General features: G+C 34.0%; 1 pseudogene; it reads left to right on the top strand.

The window, feature by feature from the left end:
* The first annotated feature begins 356 nt into the window (after positions 1–356).
* Positions 357–14,465, top strand: LOC149200019 (pre-mRNA-processing-splicing factor 8A-like; annotated as a pseudogene).
* Positions 14,466–15,771: the final 1,306 nt, after the last annotated feature.

Here is a 15,771-nt window from a genome sequence, read left to right as displayed (position 1 = left end):
CTAAATTTAACTCAATTAAAATGAATTAAATAATTACAACTCAAAATGAACTCAACCAAAGCCCCTAAAAAGTGGGAGACACTCTACATGACTCTAGTTAGACCCTCAACTCGAATTAACTAAGCCAACTAAGTCAAATTAACATAGCTAACTATTACAAGTTGTCATGAGATGTGATATTACAATTTAATTCCTAATTTAATTCAAGGACAAAATTAAATTAGGATTTTCTTGTTGCATTTTGAACAGTTCTTGATGCAATTCCAAGTGATTTTAATTTTTTCCTTTTGTGATAACTAGTAGGAAAAGGATGTTTTTGTTGTTTGGAATGTATCAATTAGATTGAAATCACTTCGATGTTGATAGTAAATAGGATTGATTTAATATATTCTATGTAGGTTCAGCCCTTGATAGGCATGTTATTTCTCCTCTTCTTAACTCATTTTGTAATGATTAATTTGATTGTTTGCTTCGAAGTTTATACATCCTTGTTTCTCCCTCTATGTTGTTTTAGTGTTATGCAATTTCTGAGTATCTTAGTGATTGTATTATCTAATTGCTAACATACTCAGTTATATTGTGACAAAGGGCATCAAGCATAACAAGGCATACACCATTTTGCAACATTTGAGTGAAGCTTGCATTGTTTGAAGGAAAACATCCCCTGGAAGGTACATGTTGTAATAGATATTTCAATTAAGCATGACAAATTTGATTGTTTTCTTTATTTATGTTCTTTGTTATATCTCAAGTTTATAAATAATATAATTTCTTTTGTACTCCAGGTGCCTAGTCTACCAGTGCCAATTGAGAATATGATTCTTCATTATGTAAAATCAAAAGCATATTGATGAACTAAAGTTTCTCATTATAATCATGAATGTATAAGGCGTGGTGCAATTTTGGAAAAGCTAGTACGTCAGAAAAATCTAGGAAGGTTCACATGTCTTTGGCTGAAAGCAGAGCATGCATGCTTTTATTTCCCCTACACTATATTGAATGGACAGTTTGTAATGTTCAAGATCAAAGAGGTTTATAAATTACTAATCAATTATGTTGATTTATTAATAGGAATGGAAACATAATTACTTGAAATGTGGCCCCTATGTAACACCTGGGGAATTTTTGGCAAGGATAATTTTAGGGGCGAATGTTCGCCCTTTGGCGAAATTAAGGGGTTTTAAATTTTTAGTGGGCGAATATTTTGTATCATAGTACATTTTTACAAATCACCTCAAATAGCCCACCTTATTTTAAGGGAGAGGGTAAAAAAGGTAAATTTAGCCCTTGAAATTAGGACTTACAACCTTTGATTCGCCCATTTTCAAGAATAGGTTTTATTTAAGTGAATCCATTCGCCCATTTTCAAGAATAGGTTTTATTTAAGTGAATCATATGGGCCAAATACCATATTTATAAAAGAGGTATGGTAAATTAATAAAAATATAAATAAATGAGAGGTATGGTAAATAAATAAAACATTTTTTATATTTACTCCATAAGTCACCTTATATACATGTAAGGGTGTAAACAAATAAAAATATAAGTAAAGTGGAGGTATGGTAAATAAATAAAACGTCTTTTTATACTTACTCAAAAGGTATGGTAAATAAATAAAAATATAAATAAACTAGACGTATCGTAAATAAATAAAACCTCTTTTTATATTTAGTCCATAACCCTCGTTCTATTTATGAAGGCTCAAGAAAGAGGTTTTATTTAAGTGAATCCTATGGGCCAAATACCATATTTGTAAAAGAGGTATGGTAAATTAATAAAAATATAAATAAACGAGAGGTATGGTAAACAAATAAAACATTTTTTTATATTTACTCCATAAGTCACCTTATATTTACGAACACTCAAAAAATGGGTTATATTTAGGTGAAACCTATGGCCAAAATACTATGGGACAAATACCATGGACTAGATTGTTATTAATACCATGCAAAAAACCATTATTAACCCTAATATTAGAATTAATAAAAATAAAAATGGCACATGGTATTGACCCGTGGTATTCACCAAAATGGCACATGGTATTGACCCATGGTATTCACCAAAATGGCACATGGTATTGACCCATGGTATTCACCTGGAATGTAGCCTATTTAAATGGGGGAATTAAACCAGCATGTAGCCTATGCTAAGATTCACTAAGACTTTACAAAGTTTTATTATTTAGTGAAAGACTCGCCAAGATCTTACAAGATTTTATAGTTGAGTAAAATATTCGCCATGCCTGGTGAGAGATTCGCCAAAAAATTATATATACATATTATATTATTGATAAAATCGCCTTCCATTTTTCCTATATACCATGGAGATTCGCCCATTTATTATATTTATAAATTTACGGGGGGTTCTTAAAATTTTCCCTGATTTTTGGCCATCTAGAACACTACAGTGCATTGGATGGAATCGAGAAAATTTCTCCCATTCCTTTTCCACCATTGTTTTATAAACATGATACCAAACTCCTAATACTAGCACTCAAATGATTGAAAGAATCTTATAGTGTTGTTTTCCGATTAAATCAACAACAGAGGGAAGAGATGGGTCTTATCGAGCAGGCATATGATAATCCACATGAGGCATTATCACATATCAAATGTCATCTACTTACTCAACATTCCTTCAAAGAAGTAAGTTGTATAATTAATCACTTCCAGATGCTAAATCAATGGCATTGAGATGTTGTTTGTTTGGGTTTCTAATAACTGGCTATGTTTCACATTGTAGGAGGGCATTGAGTTTATGGACTTGTATATCTATCTAACCACTGTGTATGAAATTGAACCTCTTAATAAAATTGCATATGCATATCTTTATCAATATCTTTGCTATGAAGGTGACAAATGCCATCTCTTTCCAAACTGGATCAAACCTACAAATTTAGAGCCACCTCCACTTTTGGTATATATATGGTTTAAAGGAATCAATAATTTGAAGGATATAAGGAATACCATTGAAGTTCAATGTGTTGTGATGCTTCAAATAAAATTTGAAAATTTATTTGAAAAAATAGATCTTTCAATGTTAAATAGGTAATTTTTTTGTTTTATGCTATTAATTTGTGAGTACTGAAAATCATTCTTTTGATTCAATTATTTTTCTAGAATTTGAATTAATAATTATTGCAGACTTCTACATTTGGTGCTCGAACAAAACATTGTTGATTATGTCACTGCAAAAAACAGCATTGTTATATCATATGAGCCGTACCAATTCATATGGGATGATTCGAGGTCTTCAGTTTGCCTCCTTTGTTGTGCAATATTATGGTATGGTATTGGATCTTTTGGTCCTTGGTTTGACTCGGGAAAGTGAAATAGTCAGTCCTCCGTGGATGCCAAATGAATTTATTACTTACGAGGATATAAAATTGGAAGCGATACATCCTAGAAGATTGTGTTCTTATTATATTGACAAGGTTCACATTCTTCGTAGATTCACTCATGAAGAGGCAAGGGATATTATCTAGAGCTATCTTACAGAAAATCCAGATCCGAACAATGAAAACATGGTTGGTTACAACAACAAAAAAGTGTTGGCCTAGAGATGCTCGCATGAGGTTGATGAAACATGATGTTAAAGTGGTGTTTTTTCCCTTGTTTTGTTTTTTTATATTTTTCAGTAAAATCTTGAGGCACCTGAGGTTACTCAAATCTAAAATCAACTGTCTGGTCTCTTGAATATTTTGTAGTTAATATTGGGAGTAGTGTTTTATGGGATATAAAGAACAGATTTCATCGTAGTATCACAACATTAGAATGGGAGAATAATTTTATCTTTGTTTATAGAAAAGACAACCAAAAATTGATTTTCAACATGTAAGTCCTCCTTGCCTAGCTAGCTTATTTGTTTCCATGTATTTATACGTTATATGTTTTATGAAAAAGGATGAAAGATAAATTAATCTGTGGATTTTTTTTATGTGTAGGTGTGGATTTGAAGTTTGAATATTACCAAAGATAAGAATGTCTCAAGAAGCATTTATCAATACGAAGGATGGAGTTTGGAATTTGCAAAATGAGCAGAGTAAAGAGCGCACTACTATTTCTTTCTTGCGAGTTGGTGATGAACACATGAATGTGGTTGAGAATAGTGTTAGGTAGATCCTTATGTCATCAAGGTCAACAACCTTTACCAAAATTGTAAACAAATGGAATATTGCACTAATAGGTAAGTGCTTCTAGTTATTGCATATTGAACTGTACTAGTTTTTCATGTCTTTGCTTGCATGATGCTCCAAGCTATTTTAGATTGTCAATTTGAATACATTTTCTTATTTTAGACATTTATTACATACTAGTTTGTCTTCTTTGATTTTTGAAAGGATCATAACCTATTTCCATGAAGCAACAGTGCATACACATGATCTTCTTGATCTCCTTGTCAAATGTGAAAATAAAATTCAAACAAGCATAAAAATTGATTTGAACTCCAAGATTCCAAGCATGTATCTTGTGTCTTTTCATAGGAAAAGGACTTTAATATGCATCAAGGAAATACACATAATCTTAAATTTCTTGGTTAGATTTGAATATTATTCTGAAAATTTATGTTTTGTAAATTAGGTTTCCTCCTGTTATCTTCTATACATCCAAGGAAATTGGAGGGATTGGAATGCTATCTATGGGCCATATTTTAATCCCACAAAGTGACCTATGTTATAGTTTACAGATGGATGATGGTGTTACACACTTCTGTAGTGGTATGAGCCATGAGGAATATCAACTTGTTCCAAATCTGTATCAATACATATAGATAAGTGTAGGCAATTTATCTCTAGTTGAAGCTATTTAAAAGTGCAAGTTCAAAGTTGTGTGTTGAGATAGAAATATGGTCTATGGCAGCCTTGGGAGAGTGAATTCATAGACTCTCAATGTGTTTGGGTTGAATATGCTTTAAAGAGGTAGGAAGCACAGGCTCATAATAGACGATTAACTCTTGAGGATCTTGAGGTATGCTTTCTACTGGATTCTCTTTATAATTATTGAACCTACTATATTTACAACACTTCTTTTGCTTGGATATTACAGGATTCATGGGATAGAGGTATTCCTCACATTAATACTCTCTTTCAAAAATATAGACACACACTAGATTATGACAAAGGTTGGAGGGTACGAACAGACTTAAAACAGTATCAGGTGTTGAAACAAAATCCATTTTGGTGGACTCATCAGCGACATGATGGGAATATGTGGAATCTAAATAATTATTAAACAAATGTTATTCAGGCTCTTGGTGGAGTGGAAGTCATTTTGGAGCCAATAGAGAACCAAACTAGTGATACTCTTAAAGCCAATATCCTACATGAGACACACACATACATACTGATGGTCAAGTCTTTAGAGTTGGTGAATTCACTTGCAATGCCTTGGAAACACAACGATAATGTTTTGAAGTGATGAAACAATATTTCATGTGTAAATTGTAGTCCAACCAATATTAAGTTGGAAATTCATATTGTAATATTTGACATTTCATATAATATAATTTGTGGTTGAAATTATTTATAGTTGTACTTGATATTTTTTAGTATTATAATTAACATATGTAAATTTAAGTTTTCATATTTGATGATCATGCATATTATATGACATTTTTTAATTTAGTTGCAAAACCATACATATTAATTTATGTCGATTAATAATAAACACATAAAATCAATAAATTAGTAATTTATATTGTTTAATGATGAATACAAATAAAAAGAATATACAATGACTAAATTAGTCGTTTATAATGATTATTAATGAAAGTAAATGAAACGAATATAAACTACTAAATCAGTCATTTATATAATGAATATGAAACTACCCAAAAAAATGACAATTGTAAATGATAAATTTGTGATTACAAATGACGACTAAATTTTGCATGTATACGATTAGTAGTAGCCAGGCTTGAAATTTCAAATTCCCTCTGCCCGTCAAATGAAAATTTCATGACGTTTTTACATTTTATATGCCCTTCACTTTACGTTTTACGCCAATAAACCATAGTTTTAAAACTCTGACTCGACCGAGGATCGACTTCGACTCCGACTCCGAAACGGAAATGACTCGGCTAGCTCGATTTCAATGACTCGGTTGTTGTAAAAAATACACTAAATATTTATTTATTTTATAAGAAAACATAATTTTAAAGATTTTCATTGATGTTTCCAAACACACAGCATTATAATATAGATGGAAGACAACATATGATCAAATTAGGCTCATGAACCAATCCATTATATCAAAATGGTACCCAATGGCAATACATAGTCAACTGTCATACATGATCAAAGACTCAAAACAAAAAACACATAACCAAGGAGGCTAGAAATGGCCTATACAACAAAAGTAAACTGTGACGGTGACCAAACTCCAGTACTAGTACTACTGGCTAGTAGCTACTGCCAGAGGAGCCAAGATCATGTCGATCAATATCTGGATCATCATCAGAGTCAGAGTCAGACAGGGGGCCCCATGGCTCCTCATCATCATCATCATCTCCAACTGCAACTGTAGAAGTGGTACCACTAGCAGGCTGTGCAACTGCAGCAGATGCAAGCTGAGATAGAGTAGATATGTGGCTGCGCTTCTGTCGTGGCTGAGCAAAGGAAGCACCTACAACTGGAGTCCTTGCTGGCTGTGAGACTGAGGCTGGTGGATTGGAATCTGCATTCAACTGAACAGCATGTTCAAGTTCAACCGATGTCTCAATATCTAAATCTAAATCAAGATCCTCATCAGGATCAAACTCTGCTGGACAACTCTCCACTACCCAATCTGATGTTGGATCAATGTCTTCCAACACAATGGGATCTGAATCAGGTCTTTTGTTCAACAAATGCTTTCGTCTGAGCCGGAGGTTGTATTGGACATAAACTAGATCATTTAACCGTTTTTTATCCAAACGGTTTCTCTTCTTTGTGTGAATCCTCTCAAAGACAGACCAATTGCGCTCACACCTAGATGCATTGCAAGTTTGACTCAAAATACGAATTGCAAACCTTTGCAATTCAGGACAATGGCCACCAAAGGCCTCCCACCATTGTGCTGCAAAAAAAATAGGAGTGTAATGAGTTAGCTCAACAAAATTACAAATTATATCTAACTTTCAAATTATAAACGATTTAACAAAATTTAAAAAAAAATTAAAACTATTAAGAATTTGAAAATTGAAATTTTTGTTTACCTGGCTCATCTGCTTCTCTTGCAATCTTTGCTAGGTTCTTCCCAAAGGTACTTGATGCATTGTTGAAGGTTGTGACCTGTTGGTGTATCTCCAGTTGATCAGACTCCAATGGGATCATGCGATCAATGCAATCAATCAGTCCATCTCTGACCTCCCCCCTCAAAGATCCTGACTCCTTAGCTTTATAATGATATCGTGGGTTCAAAAAATACCCAGCTGCATGTATAGGGCGATGGAGTTGATTGTTCCATCTTTCATCAATGATTGCCCAAATGGGCCCATACTTTGCCACTCTATCCTTGTATACCGTCTTTATTTTCTCCTTTGCTTGATCCATAGCCTCATAAATGAAGCCCATAGCCAACCTTTCCCCATCCACCAACCGCAACACCTTAACTAGTGGCTCAGCAAACTTCACAATCTCTGCTACCTTTCTCCAAAAAGTTTCTTCATAGACTTTCCTTTTCAATTCTTTGCCTTTCGGTTTGTTAGACCAATTGCTTTGATTCCATTCATCACTGGAAAACATCTTTTGCAAGTTTCTATGTTGGGAAAGCATAGATTGCAATGTCAAAAAATGTGTAGCAAATCTAGTGATGGCAGGCCTAATAATATCCTTGCCCCCAGTGTGTTTCCTCATGAGGCTCAAAATCAATGTATGATTGTAGATAAATTTTGTTATGCTTTTGGCATGATCTATAGTGTTTTTGACCCACTCTATTTTTCCAATATCCTCAAGCATGAGGTCTATGCAATGTGCAGCACATGGGGTCCAAAAGATGGTCTTGTGTTTTTCCTCTAACAGTTTACCAGCAAGAACATAGTTAGAGGCATTATCTGTGATGACTTGAACAACATTAGCCACCCCCACCTCCTCAACAACTTGATCCAATAACTGAAACAACAATTGCCCATCTTTTACCTTATCAGATGCATCAACTGATTTTAAAAACATGGTTCCCCATGGGCAAAAGACAAGAAAATTTATGATGGTACGGTTTCTTTGATCAGTCCATCCATATGACACGATGGTACATCCTATTCTTGCCCATGAGTCCTTGAATTCTTTCAAATACTCATTAATGGATTAAATTTCTTTCTGCAAACGATACCCCCTTAGCTCATGCATAGTAGGGCCTTTGAAGCCTTTTCTAGCAGCATGTATGGCATCAAACATAGGCTCATAATATGGTGAACGAGCAGCATTAAAGGGGATATCATCATCATACCACCATCTAGCTATGTACTCACAAGCAGTCTCCCTCAATTCTTTCTTCCAATGGTCATCTAAAGTGGGCTGCATTTGACTTTTACTAACTTCAGGACCATGTGAATCTGATGGAGAGGAGGGAGTGAAATAACTTTTAATAGTCACATCACCCTTTTTCATTCTACCCTTTCCCTTATCTTGAACAGAACCAAAAGAGGGAGGAACATATCGGCAAGGGTTGGATGTATCAGTTTGAGGGATAGAGGAAGAACCCTCAAAATCATAATGGGGGTTGGTAGCCATCATTTTTTGTATCTCCCTCTTCCTCCCAATTTCAGCTTGTATGTCTCTTTGCCTAGCCTTATCTTCTTTAAATTTCTCAAAACTGGCCAACAAATGCTTCCTAATCTCCCCAATTTTTGGTGAGGTACATGGGGTAATTTGGCCTCTAATCCCTGCCAAGTGTTGTTTCAGCCTATTAATGCCCCCAGGACCTTCCTTAATTTTCCTATGGCAAAATTTGCATTGCATTTGACTATCAACCATTTCAACATATGCCCAAGCAGGATCTCTCGCTCTAGGTGCCATTTTTTGACTAGGAAATGAAAGCAAACAATCTGAAAAAAAAAAAAAAAAAAAAAAAAAAAAACATTGATTCAATGTTCATTTCTTTGACAAAAACCACTCTCTAGGCTTTCTAGATATGCACCTAAAATTTAATAAGCAAAAACAGATTTATAGAGGTGAAAAAAAATACCTCCAGGCACAAACTGCCTCCTCAAGCTTGCTCCAAGAATCAGCTCCTCAATGCTGCTCCAAATGGCTGCCCAAGAAGCTCCTCACTCCAGCTACAATGCTCCCCCAAGACTCCTCACTGCTGCTCCAAAAACAAGCTCAAGAACTGCTCACTAACTCTCAAAGAAGTTCTCACTCAAATGCATGAGATTGTTGTGAGAGAATGAGAGCATTTGAGTGTGTTAAATAGAGTTTGGGAAGGGGAAATGGATCCCAAATAACATTTAGCTAATTCATATAACACCTTGGAGTCCAAACCAATCAGAAAACACCTTAAAAATTCATTAAAATAATGTTAAATCGTTGTTTTAATGGGTTACGCGCCGTTGTTTGTGACTCGGCCGAGTCAATACGAAAATGGCCGAGTTGGCCGAGTCATGGCTGACTCGGCCAAACTAGCCATTTCCTCCACCGAGTCAGTCTTGAGGGCATTGAAACAGACCAACTCGGCCGTTTCTGTTTCGAAACGGCCATTTTTTTAAACTATGCAATAAACCACCTTTCATACTAATAAACTAAAATAGTAGCATTGGATCTTCCCGCATTGAACTCTTCTATGTAATAATCAATAAATAATTCTATGTTTGTTCATAAAGCTTCAAAGTAGAATCATATAGTTTTCACATAGATGCTAGTGAGCAACGTACAACATCCGCAGTGTGAGCATGGTCATCCAAGCCTCCAATGTGAGTATAATACTAATCATCTTACACTTATGATGTTGAAAATATGGTGAAATTATGGTAATTTACTAAAAGTAACAGCTACTAGCATTTATTCATGCTTAACACAACATTCTTTAAACCAAATTACCAAAGTTGTGCTTATAATTGCAAACTTTCAGACTTCACATAGATATATCCATCTTTAAAAAAAACAAATGGCTGAAATATCAACACGTGATCCCCAATCTGGACAATTATATCAACAGGTGATCCCTAATCTGGACAATCTTCAAGCAGCAGAAAACTTGAAGGCAAATATAGATAGTGTGGACTTTTAGTTGACCATTCAACTATAATTTTTCACCATTAAAGCAAGAGGATTGAACAATTACAAATCATTCTCGTAAAGTTATCTTTGGATTTACAATTGGATTATCCCAAATGATGCTAGAACATTAATTTAGGATTTTTTTACACAGATCAAGACTAGAGTTTAATTCATAAACGGTTCAATTCATAAATTCTTCTGATGCGTGTACAAACCAGATTGAAGCGATTTTCCTCATAAACTCTGAAATAAGGAAGGGAAAATTATAATCACTAACTTTTCCCATTTTTCTAAAAAGGCTAAGAAAATTCTAATCACAGATCTTTTTCATTCTTCTAAAAAGGCTCAGAAAATTCATTCAATTAAAATTTCACGCACATTTTTCATTCTTCTATAATATTTTATATAATCACACACATTTTTCATTCTTCTATAATATTTTATGTAGTTTTACCATTAACAACACATCTGAAACAATGTACAGAGGACAAAATGTTCAAACATTTGTCAACCCGGAAACATTATTTTTAACATATTCTGGTCTATACGTATATTATATATGAAAATTTTCAATCTCCCCTCACTAACAAACTCGAATTCTAGTTTTATTACAATTTCCAGATCCAAAAAAATAGGATCAGTTTGACTAAAATTAAAAAAAAATATTTGTTTTTCATTTTTTAAACTTAAGTAAATAAAAATAAAAATACAACTGACACTAGTTAGTTTTCAAACTAGTTTTATTATAATTTCCAGATCCAAAAAAATAAGATGTCTCACTAAAAATAGAAAACAAATATTTGGTTTTCATTTTTTTAACTTAATTAAATAAAAATAAAAATACAACACAACAGTTAGTTTTCAGAAGTCATTTATTGTTGTGCACCTCACTACCATACTCAAACAAATCTAGCATTATAGAAGTCAACAAACAAAATAAAGAAATTTAACGACACCATGCATCATTGTACGTGGGTAAAAAATAGTGGAATTGTAGCCTATCATATTTATAATCCAAATTTATAGTGAGACTATTTACACAATGAAAACCATGCAAATATAGTATAAATAAAACATTTAGCGGAATTTCTCCAAACTATAGTGTATTTCATTGAAATTCAAACTTGTTAGAGAAAATACGAAAAAAAATAAAAAATAAAAAATAAAAAAATAAAAAATAAAAAATAAAAATAAAAAATAAAAAAAATTAATAATAGATCGTAATTATACTTCATTTAAAGTCAATCTTTCTAGAGAAACTACAAAAAACTTTTCAATAGGGATATCTTAACATAACCTAGAAGAAATTTCAAAGCTCAAGAATCCTTCTTGACTTTGTATCAGTCCATACCTCATATACTGCATGCCAATCAACATTAGATGATTCAGGTCCATTCAAAGATATTCTCATTAAAGCATCCAGTGTATCCAACCCTAGCCTTGATTTTCTGATGTCCTTGATGATGTTTTGCTTAGAAAATCCCCTTTCACAATCTACTGTACTTGCAGGATTAGTGAGCACGGCTTGCCATAATTTCATCATATTAGGATAAGTTTTGTGCCATTGTTTTGTGTTACGAAAGCTTTTCCATGCTTCTTTCATAGAAAACCCTCACAAGCCAAATTTAATGAATCAACAAAAGGGTGCAACTCTCTTTTACAAGCTTTAACATCAAATAAAGCTACAAATCCAACATCACTTGATATGGTATGTTGCAAATGTTGAAAAAGCTTTAAAAGCCAACGTTCTAAATTTTTCTCACAATTACAGCGCTCTTCTGCATAATAGCAAGGGCTGAACAATTTTGCTGCACTAAAAAGATGAAGGTCTGGAAATCTTTCATTTAAAGAGTCTATGAGAGTCTCTATATAACCTTTTGTGAGTTGTTGACAACTCTCTTGTGTACCTTCAATACAAGGTTTCATAGATTGTTTCCTTGCTTCATTGCATTCAATATCCATGGCTGAGATAGAGATGTATTGTAATTCATGTCTATCTACCAATGTCCCTTCATCTTTAATATCAATGTATCCATTTTGAGAATCACTTAAAAATTTTGAAAGATAACTTGTGTCTTATGCAAATGTCTCTTTTCTCAAAAACCACTTGGATAATGTACTTATAGTTACTTCAAGAGCCACCCCAATAGTTGTAATGTCTATATTTTCTTCTTCAAAAGTCATATTCAACTTGTTCAATTCCCCTAGAACATCAGCAAGCATATGTAAACAATATTGGATAGAATATATATGTGCCTTATCATACCATGATGAAGTTTTTTTTTCATTTTTCCACAAAGTTAAAATTGTTGGCATAAGCTTCACAAGCCTTATAATAATTTCCCCTCTCAATAACCATCTCACTGAATGTATTTGTGGAACATCAAGAACATCAATTTGCGTGACTCTAAGCAAATCATTAAGTTCATTATTTCTTTTTGGGTAGTTTTGAACCCATGAATACACTTTGTTTGCAATTTTTTCAACATATAATAACTGAGGTATTTTCTTAGAAGCATCTGCTGCTGTTAAAGGCTCACGATGAGCCACACAATGAACTGTAATAAGGTTTGGATTGTTCTTTTTCAAAAATGAAACAAGACCATTTTCATGTCCAATCATTGTTGAAGCTCCATCCGTAGAAACAGCTATCAAATATTTATATTGAAGGCCTCTAACATTTATTAATTGATTGACACTATCAGATATGGTTTTCCCTTTTCCATCCACTACATCATTGAGCTTCATAAACTGTGAGATAGGTGGACCAAGACCCTTTGAGTCTAAATATGTTGCATAAACAACAAGGTGTTGCTCTAAGGTTCGATCAGTGCTTTCATCGACCATTAATGAAGAAAGGGATTTCCATCATATTTTTTATCTGAATCTGTTCAAGATGTTTTGATATGAAATATATAAAATCATTTGCATACTTACGATTTGTGTATGAAGAGTACTCTTACGAATTCGGCATATATGGAGTTTTTGCATCCATTAGAAATTTGCAAAGTTTCTCATACTTTGAAAGAGATAAATCTTCTTGACAGATGAAATATGTTCCTTTCATTCTAGAAATCACTCTTTCCTTATTAACATCTTCAAGCTGTCTAATATGACCTGGAATTGGTTTCATCTTTCCCTCTAGAGAATTTATCCATCTTGCCTGCACATCTTTATGCACCAATGATTTTTCATGAGTAACAAGAGCATCATGTTGTGATGTTGTGCAACCATTACCTAAACCCCATGGTCCATTCATCTTATACTTCTCGCAATAACTACACTTCATAGCTATTTTATCATCAAACCTCACATAATTCAACCAAAGAAACTTATCTAACCATTCCATACGAAAGTGTCTTTTTGTTTGCACTTTCATTTTTGAATTATTAGCAACTTCTTCTTAAACTTCATTTGTTTCTTCATCTAGATCACGATCAGAAGAACTTCCAAAAATTTCATGTAATTGTTGTTCCACATCAGCATTATGAGTTTCTTCACATGTTTCTAAATTTTTTTGAGTCTTAGAAGTTTTCCCTATTGTCCATCCATAGATTTCCCCAATTGTAGTTTGTAGTTTCCTCTTTTGAGACATTTGTAGATTTGTAATCACCTATATAAAAATACATATGAAAATTAAAGTTCATTAAATCATACAAATTGGCCAAGTTAATACTTTCTAATAATGTCCCAGATGCGGGTGATCAATCTAGAACTTAGTACGAGGATGGCTTGGCGGAGGGCGCGTGGCCGCTCACCGCAGCCAGATGGAGCTGCAGGACGCAGCAGTTAATAGTTCACACATTAAACTTTATTACTGCATTAATGCAGCTCTCCCAGGCGCGGCATTTTGATAACCTGACTGCAACGATGCTCGGCATGGTTCTCATTTTCGCTCTTCTCATCTGCTTTTGCTGGCAAAGCAAGGTCAAAGCTTCTTGTGCTAGAGACAGTTCAGGGCACTGTCTGGCTCTGGTGCGAGAAGCTAACACTTTTCCAGGCTTTCATGCTCCAATTCACCTGCTTCGAATTCTCCCCTGTAGCCACTGTGTATTCCCCTCTTTGACTGTTTGTTTCGCTTCCACAGCTCATATCAACATGCCCAGAGAGCGCCCCAGAATGGGCTGCAGAAGAGGCAGCTCTCATGGCTGGGTCCTCCACCAGGCGTCCTCAACAACCTCGGACCCTTCGTCTGAGGCTTCGGACTTCAGTTTTTATTGCTATCCGGCGACCAGAAGCGGGCGTGGTAGAGGAAGGAGGCATTTTATGTTAGAGGTGAGCTCTCAGCACTCTAGAATGCACACGGCTCGCTTCCGCCTCCCCTGTAGACTTGGTAATTCCTCCTTCATTTTATTGGTCATTGTTGGGTTGAATGAGCAAGCTGGGGGTTCGGAGATAGTTAGCTCAGGAGTTCCTCAGCACCAGTGTATGGAACACCGGAATGCTCCCTCGACGAATGTGACTGCGCAAAGATGGGATATTGGGGGCTGTGCAATTCAGGATTCGCCCACTCCAGCTGGCCCGAGCGCTCCTGCAGCAGAAGAACTTGCTAGAACAGAGGGACATTCCGCGGAGCCTGAAGAACCAGAGCATTTTGGCTGCCGCATTATTGAGGAGCAGCCTCCAACTCAGCATGATGACTGAACAGGCTTGCGTGTCTTTGGTTTTGTTCAATGGTCGAAAGCGGTTGTTCAATCCTCTCAGGTTTGCGTGTCTTTGGTTTTGTTCAATTGTCGAAAGAGGATTTGTTCATCCTAAGTTTGTAGCGTCCAGTATCAGGTTTTTTCAACTCTTCTTGAGGGTCGGTTTCCCCTGCGTGGGCGGCATTCCCTGTCTGTTGGTTAATGTTTTGGCTAAGGTGGTTTACAAGTCAGATCTGGGTCACTGTCCGGATTCTAAGTCTTTCGTTATGGATTCAGCGATTCCAAGTCCTAAAGCTAGTTTTTTTGTAAGTCCTTGGGATAGTTTGTCAAATGTTCATTGTCAGTATGTCGTTTCATGGGCTAGAACTCTCGAGACCTTCGTCTCGCTGTAAGAATATTTTGTATTAATATAGAAGTAGACTAATTCAGGAAAAATAAATAGATAAATAAATAAAATAAATAAATAAATAAGTAATAAATAAAATAAATAAAATATAAATATAAAAATAAATAAATAAATAAATAATAAAATAAAATAAAATAATATATATATATATATATATATATATATATATATATAAGTAGACTAATTCAGAAAAATAAATAAATAAATAATAAAAAATATAAATAAATAAATATAAATATAAAAAATAAAAAAAAAAAATAAAAATAAAATAAAAAAATAAAAAATAAAAATAAAATGAAAATAAAATAAAAATAAACAAAATATATATATATATATATATATACTTTCTAATAATGGATATTTATTTATTACCTAAAAAAGCATAAGCATTGTTAAACCCATTACCCAAAAAAATATTTGTTAAAAAAATATTAAATGTTAGAAAACAAGGTATTAACAATTGCATTTAAAACAAAAAATCTTAAAGTCACAGAAACGATAAGCTTTAGGATAGAATTTTTTCAGCGCCC

The sequence above is a fragment of the Pinus tabuliformis genome, chromosome 2_1, assembly GCF_031772625.1.
Source record: "Pinus tabuliformis cultivar Carrire ecotype Pingquan chromosome 2_1, CPIR1, whole genome shotgun sequence".
In the NCBI taxonomy this organism is placed as follows: domain Eukaryota; kingdom Viridiplantae; phylum Streptophyta; class Pinopsida; order Pinales; family Pinaceae; genus Pinus; species Pinus tabuliformis.
Note: the sequence above shows the minus strand (reverse complement) of the source record. Positions and strands in the feature narration are given on the sequence as shown.